Source organism: Rousettus aegyptiacus, unplaced genomic scaffold (genome assembly GCF_014176215.1).
Source record: "Rousettus aegyptiacus isolate mRouAeg1 unplaced genomic scaffold, mRouAeg1.p scaffold_m13_p_4, whole genome shotgun sequence".
Classification (NCBI taxonomy): Eukaryota; Metazoa; Chordata; class Mammalia; order Chiroptera; family Pteropodidae; genus Rousettus; species Rousettus aegyptiacus.
In genome coordinates, this window is record NW_023416307.1 from 22,134,611 (window position 1) to 22,142,711 (window position 8,101).

At 38.2% G+C, this 8,101-nt stretch overlaps 1 long non-coding RNA gene across 1 annotated transcript in view; it reads right to left on the bottom strand.

Annotated features, from left to right (window-relative positions):
* Nucleotides 1–4,421, bottom strand: part of LOC118601784 — a 38,146-nt gene extending 33,725 nt beyond the window's left edge. Inside the window, exons 1-2 of the long non-coding RNA XR_004950604.1 lie at nucleotides 4,219–4,421; nucleotides 199–378 (exon numbers count right to left, since the gene is read on the bottom strand). This is a non-coding gene — a long non-coding RNA (uncharacterized LOC118601784). The remainder of the gene's footprint in view (nucleotides 1–198; nucleotides 379–4,218) is intronic.
* Between the last annotated feature and the right edge of the window lie 3,680 nt (nucleotides 4,422–8,101).

Consider the following 8,101-nt stretch of genomic DNA (forward strand, 5'->3'; position numbering starts at 1 on the left):
AATGGGAAAATTTTAGAAACAGAGAGAAAGAATGTAAATAATAAAAAATTATGACCTGTGATAACAAACAAAACTTTTTCTCCTTATCTTCACGAAAATAAGGACGATAGAGCCCCACTGTAATGAGTTGGGGGAGGACACAACTCTTTCTCCCCACTGCTTTATTCTTCCTTTGCATCGGTCTCCGCCATAGCTTACCTGCCATTTTCTGTCTGGAAGGCCTGCCTGTGAATTCTCTCTCCCAAGGGTTCTGCGCTTTATAATTATTGAAATCTACATGCAGTTTTGTTGCCAGGTGATGTACAGCACAGGAAACATGGTGTTTTAAGTTTTTACTCAAAGCCTCACATGATTCTTCCTCCACTTGAAAAAATACATCTAAAATAAATCGAAGAAGATTTTAGTGACTGATATTTGGGACAAGTCATATTGAAAAATTTGTCATTTGCTGAAAGCATGACTATGTTCTATGTGCCACTGACCTAAGGGTAGCCACAGAGAAATAAATTAGAAGCGTAAATTTTTTTTTTTTTGAAAGGAGAGTGAGGGAATAGTTATCTCAATAGTCTTTCAAATGACAAGGCTAGGAGGTCTTGGAAATGTCTGGTTCCATTCCGGTGCACACCCTTCCTTGCATTCTGCAGGGATTTAGGTACCTGAAGGTGTACCTTCCATTATGTGTGTGTCTGCTTGTTCAGCAAGTGCTTCATGATAATAGGGTTGGTTTTCTTGGCCTCAGCGCTATTGACATTTTGGGTCAGACTATTCTTTGTTGTGTAGGATGTTTAGCAGCCTCCCTGGTCACTAATCACTAAATATAAGTACTCACTCCTCCCTAGCACTGTTCAAAATAGTGACAATAAAAATTATCTCTACGCTTTGTCAAATATCCCCTGTGGAACAAAGTAATCTCCAATTGAGGAACTTTGGGTACCTCCAGCCCGAACCTGTAGACCCCAAAATATTGGAATCATTCCTAAATTGTGGGCATAGAGGACCTAGCCAGCTCATTCCAGGGTCTCTACAGAGTGGTATGAGCCCAGAGCAAAACTTCTAATGTAATCTAAAAGTACTTCAACACCCTGAGGGAGGACAGGGTATCATATCCTGTAGCAGTTGCCCAATTATCATACCTTACTGTAGACTCTTCTGAAATGCTGTAATTTAGGCTCTTGGGTCACTGAGTTACCCATGAACTATCAAGAAGCAAAGATGTAAACATCCATAGTAGTGACATAAATCACATTTTAGTAATTAACAGATTAATGTTCCAAACTTCCCTAAATATCTGTTACCAGAGAAATCTGGTCAAGAGATACAAATGGTAAAAAAAAAAAAAATTAAAGGATTTTACAGGAGGAAAAAAAAAACATGTTAAACTCAACAGCAGCGTAGGAGACAAATGAAAGCCTCTCCATCATGGTGGGAAAAAGTGGCTTTTGTTTCACTCGCTCAAGATTAACATACAGACATTTAAGAAAATCTGTCCTCAAATGGTCATTTCTTTTCTCATGACAAAAGATCACAAATATTTTTTATTTGTGGGGGAAAAATATACTCTATTAACAAAAATGGTTGCAGACATTTTGTAATTCTTTTTAGAAAAAATAACTGAAGACATCGAGTCTAACTGTAGCTGAAATTTTATTTATAAACTAACCACACTAATGAGCTACTGCCCAGGGACTTCTAATTAGATTCACTGTCTTTATGTCACTGACATTAATTTCCTTACTTCAACTTCTAGAAAAAGTTTGATGTTTTCTAGATTTAAAAAAAAATCTGGAACAACTTTCAGGATTTCAATAGTTTTTAAATAATTCTAATATTTTTAACTGCTACCATTTTATGGAATTGCATATTTCTGAATTGGAAAGACACAATGTTGATATGAATATACATGTCAATACTCATTTTATCAAGATAGCTGGTAAGTTCGTATTTGAAACTATTGTTCCTTATACTGTTTTTTGTTCTTTATGCATACTCTGGGGTTAAGTCAGAAGATTAAGTCCATATAGCCATCAAGTCATATTCTCTAAATCAAAATTACATTTAAAGGACTTTGAGAAGATTCACTTCCAACTAGTTTTCTACTGGCTAATTCCGTGACTTAAAACAAAATGTTGTTTTGCTATTTTTGATTATAATTGTATTGCACTGAACTTCCTGCATTACTCTCAGGATGACATTGAAAGGCATTCTTGTCCAATGAATCTTATGTGCATCTTTTATTACATGACTGAATAAATAAACACATTGCCTAGTTTATAAACACGAGATTTGTAAAGAACCTATACTTCTAAAAGGCCATAGCTGCCCTACTTCTCTACTCACCCCACCCCACCCCACTCCACCCCCACCCCAGGCTGCATGCTGTCCCTACTGTGAAAGCCATTGTGGAAAAACTGAGAACTTTTAGAAAGCATGTGGATCCCTAAATGGCAGGTCTAGAAAGATGACCCAGCAGAAAGGTGTGTGGTGCCCACCCCCTTCTCAAAAGCATCTTTCACAGTACAGTGTCAGAAGTTTTGTGTATCTCTTTATCACAATGCCTAATAGTCTTTAACTTACCAACCTCTTTGAATTAACAAGCTTCTTTAAAATGCAAATGACTCCCAGAGAGGTAATTACATTCTTTAATTAATTAAGGCAGATTGGACTGCTCTTAATATCTAACTACTTGTTATTTGAAATGAAGGATTACCAGGCAGTAGTAGCAGCTCAACAGTAGGAGTAGCACAAGGAGCAGCTGTCATGATGGTTGCAGTAGCAGCAGCAGCAGCAAACACTGACTCTGTGCCAGGCCCTGTGTATAGACAGACCCCTACGTGGATTGTCTCATTTAATCCTCTCAAAACCCTGGGGAAGAATTTTTGATAGGTAATCTAGTGGTTCTCAAAATGTAGTCCCTAGCCCAGCAGAATCCGCATCACCTGGGGATTTGTTACAAAGACAAGTTCTCAGGCCCCACCACAGACCTTCTGAATCAGAGACTCTGAGAGTGGGACCAGGAGTCTGTGTTTTAACAAGCACTCCAGGTGATTTCAATGCTTGCTAAAGTTTGAGGATCACTGGGCTACAGATTTGTAGAAAAAGGCCACACATAGGCACACGTGCACATGAGCACACTCATACATGCGCACTAAATTAGTCAAAGTTTACAACTCGTTTATGAAAGAATAGAGACAAGACTGAGAATTTATAATAAACATAAGAGAAATATACTCTGAGTTACCACCAAATAAGTGAAAAACAAAGCTCTGGAGATAGCCCATTCTGGAAGTCTGCACGTTTAATCATTCATTTTCTTCTACATTTATATATCATTAATTCTGGCATTTCTCATGATTCTGCACTGGTTATTCCCAGGTTGACTTCCACACCGCTCTGTCCTCCAGGTGATTGACCCCCAGGCCCTCTGGCCCTCTGGCTTCTGATTGCGTTCAGTAAATGGGAGGAATCTGAGTAGTTATTCCCTCCATCCCTCTGTACTGTACAAGCTCCTGGGGGACAACCCTTCCTCCGTGGCTATAGCTGTCACAGAGGTCTGGTAACAGATCCCTTCCCTTCCCCCTTCCTGTCTAAGGGTGCTAACAGCTTTCCCTATTCCCAACCACTGGATATTTCATCATCCCTCAGCGATTCCCCACATCCTACCCACATCTTCCTAAGTAGTCCCATCATTGAACTGTCCCCAGAGTGGGTCATCTGTTTCCTGCTTAGATCCTGAATAATGCAGACCACAACCATAAATTGATAAGCATGATGTTTTAGACCAGATCCCTATTAGCTTTTTAAAAATGAATCTTCTTTCTGTGCACCAGTTTGCATCATGCTCCCAATTTGCAAAAGTCGTATCACTTCATGAAGATTATGTAATTCACATAAAGCACTTTGTATAGTAAGTGCTCAATAAACAGCAAATAATGTTCTTATCATCATCACTGTTGCTGTTAGTAAGTTAATGTTTATTATTAGAACTGAAAACAACAGACATAATTTAGAGGAAGGCAGATTTTGAATTAACAAAGATGAGCTTTTCAGTAATTATTGTGTCCAGTATTGAAATAGTCCAGCTTTTAATTAGAATTTATAAAGTACTTTCATTTCTGTTGTCTTATATCATTTTCACAACAACACTATGATAAAGACATACATTTTTCACCTCTTGTTCAGCTGTGGATACTGAGATTTAGAGAGCTTATAAGGACTTACCCAATAGCAGAGCTATTGAATATTGGTGCCAGCATTGAAATCTTCTTGTAGGACCAGGTTTTGCCCACAGTACTCATCTAGAAGTTGCACAGGGAAATTCATTAATGAGCAATGTGGGGGCAGGAAGGGAGGAATGGAGTGTCCAGTCCACTATACTTGGGTGGCACCTCCTCATTCCCCTGGCCCAAATCTGTCCACCTGAGTCACGGTCAGATGTGCTCTGATTTGTCGTATTGTAAAACCTTGCTCTGACAAGAAAAAGGAAAATAAAATGGAGTTAGGTCAATGCTTCAATAGATTTTCAAGTGTGTGATGACTCAGGCTAAGAAGGAGTGAAGGCACTGAAAGGGAAATATGTGATAGAATCATGATGAAATATATACTTCCTAAATATTTGACCACTGCTGAGAGCCACCTGGGAGAGAATGAGTAATCCATGGCAAACAACCCAGCAGAGTGGAAAGGGAGGGAGTGCATAAAACAGCAGTATGCTATGGCCTCTTCATCTTCAATCTTTCTGAACAACAGGAGAAAAGAGCTTTATGTGTCATGATGCAAAATTGATTGAGTGGGTTGTCCTTCATACTGGCCGATCCTCTGTATCTGCATTTCCAAGTGTCATCAAGGATCTCAGAAATATTATGAAATGTATGTTTAACAAATAATTATCAAGAAGGGCAATAGCCTTATAAACACATGGTATTAGGGGAAAAACCTTGGTACTCAGCCTAACATTTGATTTTGTTAATATAAATAATACATTAACAAGTGAACAATTTGGACTTGATCCAAACCACTATACTGTAAGTGCTCTGCTAAAACTTACCAATGGTATTTACTTCTATAAATAACAACCATAATTGTAATAGTTTTCTAGATACATCAGTTTATATCTTATGACAAATACCCATTTAAAGATCTTTATCATTGCAAGCATTTTAGAGGAATCTTTGAATTAGATGGTCGGGGAGTGGTGTCTGACCACCCCTAGTGTGGGATGGAAGAAAGAGTCCAGAATTCAGACCCGAGCTGGGTCTTGAAAGATGTGTAGGATTGTAGCAGATAGAATGGAAAGGGATAAAGTCTTCCAGATTAGATGTGGTAAGATGATGGTAATGGAGTTTGGGGTAGTCTGGGTTCTGGAAAAGGCTTTAGGACTTTAGTCCACCTCAAACCATCATTACCCATCTAAGCATGAGGAGGTTGGACAGAGACTTAAATAGAAGCAAAGTGAGTAGAAGAAAGAGGACAGTGTCCAGAGTAAGACACACTTGGCTTCAAAATTCTGGCACTTCCATTTAATAGTTAATTGCCCTTGATAAAGTTTCTTAGCTTTTGTAGGTCTATTTCCTAATTGCAAAGTGGCAGTGATAATAGCTTCCTCATGAAGCTCTTGAGGATTAAATGAAGGAATGTGTGTGATAAGCCCAGTACAATGCTTGGCATAAAAGTATGTCCTCAATACATTGTGGGCATAGTTATTATTTTCTAAATGTCTCAACGATCATTAGTGAAAAAATGCAGGATTCTTGAGAGATTTATTTTTCCTATGTTTTGTTTAATTAATGCTTACTCCAATATTGAACTTTATATTAACTGGAAAAGATGTGACCCATTTGAATTAGGCATCCCTATGTTCAAATAGGTCTTAGCTTGCTACTTTTTATGTGGGCCCTTGGTAAAGTCAAATGACCTCTGAATTTGTTCCCTCTTCTGTAAAATGGGAATGATAAGTACTTTGTAAGACTAGAGTATATATAAAGTGAATAGCATCTAGTAGATGCTTAATAAATAACAGCCATTCTTATTGTTACTCTCCTCAGGGCTTCTGTCTACATTAATCATTCTGTCCTGTTTATCTCAAGTTTAAGATCTCTCTTGGGTCATTTTCTTAGCAATGACAGAAACTTTCCCAAGAAATATAATACCCCTTTTCTACCCACTTAGAAAAACTAACATAGTGTTTTAACCTTCACAATATATACTCAAATATATGATTGTATTTAATCTTAACGACCACCTCGGGAGGCAGAATTAGCCCCATTTTACAGATGTATATGTCCTTTTGGAACAAGACTATTGGATTGTCCATGGACAGTCAGCCAGAAAAGGACAGGAAGCTTGCAATGGAGCCAGCTCTGTCAACAAAGCTCACACCCTTTCAGCTCTCCGGTGGCATTTCCCCCTGTGTCTTGTGGTCTCCACCAAACAGAGAGAACTGTTCTTTGGCATCTGAATGACCACTAAAGATGAATTTACCATGGGAAGAAGAAAAAGCTAGTATTTCTCACCTTATGAGTCTATTAATCACTGAGAATTCTAGATTTCAATTATCATTTCTATACTGATGAAGAATGCTGAAGTTCAGACATGATTTTCTCAAAATGTAGATTTCTGTGGATTTGTTAGCACCTATTTTTTATTTTATTTTATTTTATTATTTTATTTTTATTTTAATGCCCACAGCACCTGGTATTCCAAGGTGGACTCCCATCCAAGTATTAACCAGGCTAGACCCTGCTGAGTTTCTGAGATCAAACGCGACCGGGCACGTTCAGGGTGGCATGACCATAGACAGCACCTACTTTTAAATATCCCATCTAGTTGGAGTTATTAGTTGTGCTTGTGAGCATCTATCAGCAAATGTGTGTGCTGTTGTTCTTTCAACTAGAAGTTTTTCAAAGGCAAATACCATATCCATTCGACATTCCACACCTATATAATGTTCAGTAGTGCTAAATACAACAGTACATCAAATGGCAACCCACAGAAAAAACACATCTCTCAGAAAACTTGCATTTGTCACTGCCAAATTTGGGGGTGACTACATTTATAACATAACAACAAAAACAACTATACAATATACTGAGTGAGGACTTACCTCATGCGTAGCACTGTACTAGGCTCTTCACACACACTCCCTCATTTAACTTTTGAGTTTCATGAGGATAGTATTACTACCACTTTGCAGATGAGGAGACAGTCCTACATATATTAAGAAACTTGTTCAAAGGCATTCAACTATTATGTGGGGGGGGGGGGGGAGGGCCAGAATCTGAAGCCAGGTGTTTCTTACTCTGGATACCGTGCTCTCTCTACTATCCTGCATTGCCTTCCTTGAAGCCTCTCCCCACCCTTCTCTGTTTGAATGGATGCATATAAGTTATTGGTGGACTAAGAGGTCAGCAGCCTCTTTCTGAATCCAGACTGCCCCAGTCTCTATCACCAGCATTTCTCCTTCTGCAATCATCAGCGTTGCCACTCTAGAAGGTCTTCTCCCTCTCCATTCCACCTACCCGAAATCCTATATATCATTTCCCCAGGAAGCCTATTTTACCCATGCTCAGCCAAATCAATATCTTTTATCCTTGACCTACTAAATCATTCTTAGCTGAACCCATATCCTTTAGCACTTAGTCATATAATATGATATAGTCTTTTTCACATGAGCATGATATAGTGGATATCTAGCCCTGGTTGACCACTAACTAGCATTATGACCTTGAGTAAGTCGCTTAACCTTTCTGAGCCTCAACTTTCTCATATTCAAGTAAGTATTCTCCAAAATTCTCTCCAGTTTTAAAAATACTATTTTCCTGGCCATAGGTCTTGACTCCTTAAGAAAAATGCAGTTTTATTTTTCCTGTAACATCAGACAGAGAGAAAGCACTGAATAAACACTTGTTAGTAGTTTGACTGATGGACTAAGATACAGATTTCGAATGATAAACAAAAAAATAAATAATAAAATCTAATAGCATGAAGAATGGGATGTGTGAGAGACCTAATATAAACATTGTAGTTCTAGATGGGCAGTCAGCAAAATAGGATAAAATTATTTCACCTACAATGAAAAATAAACTGAAAAAGACTCACTTATTAT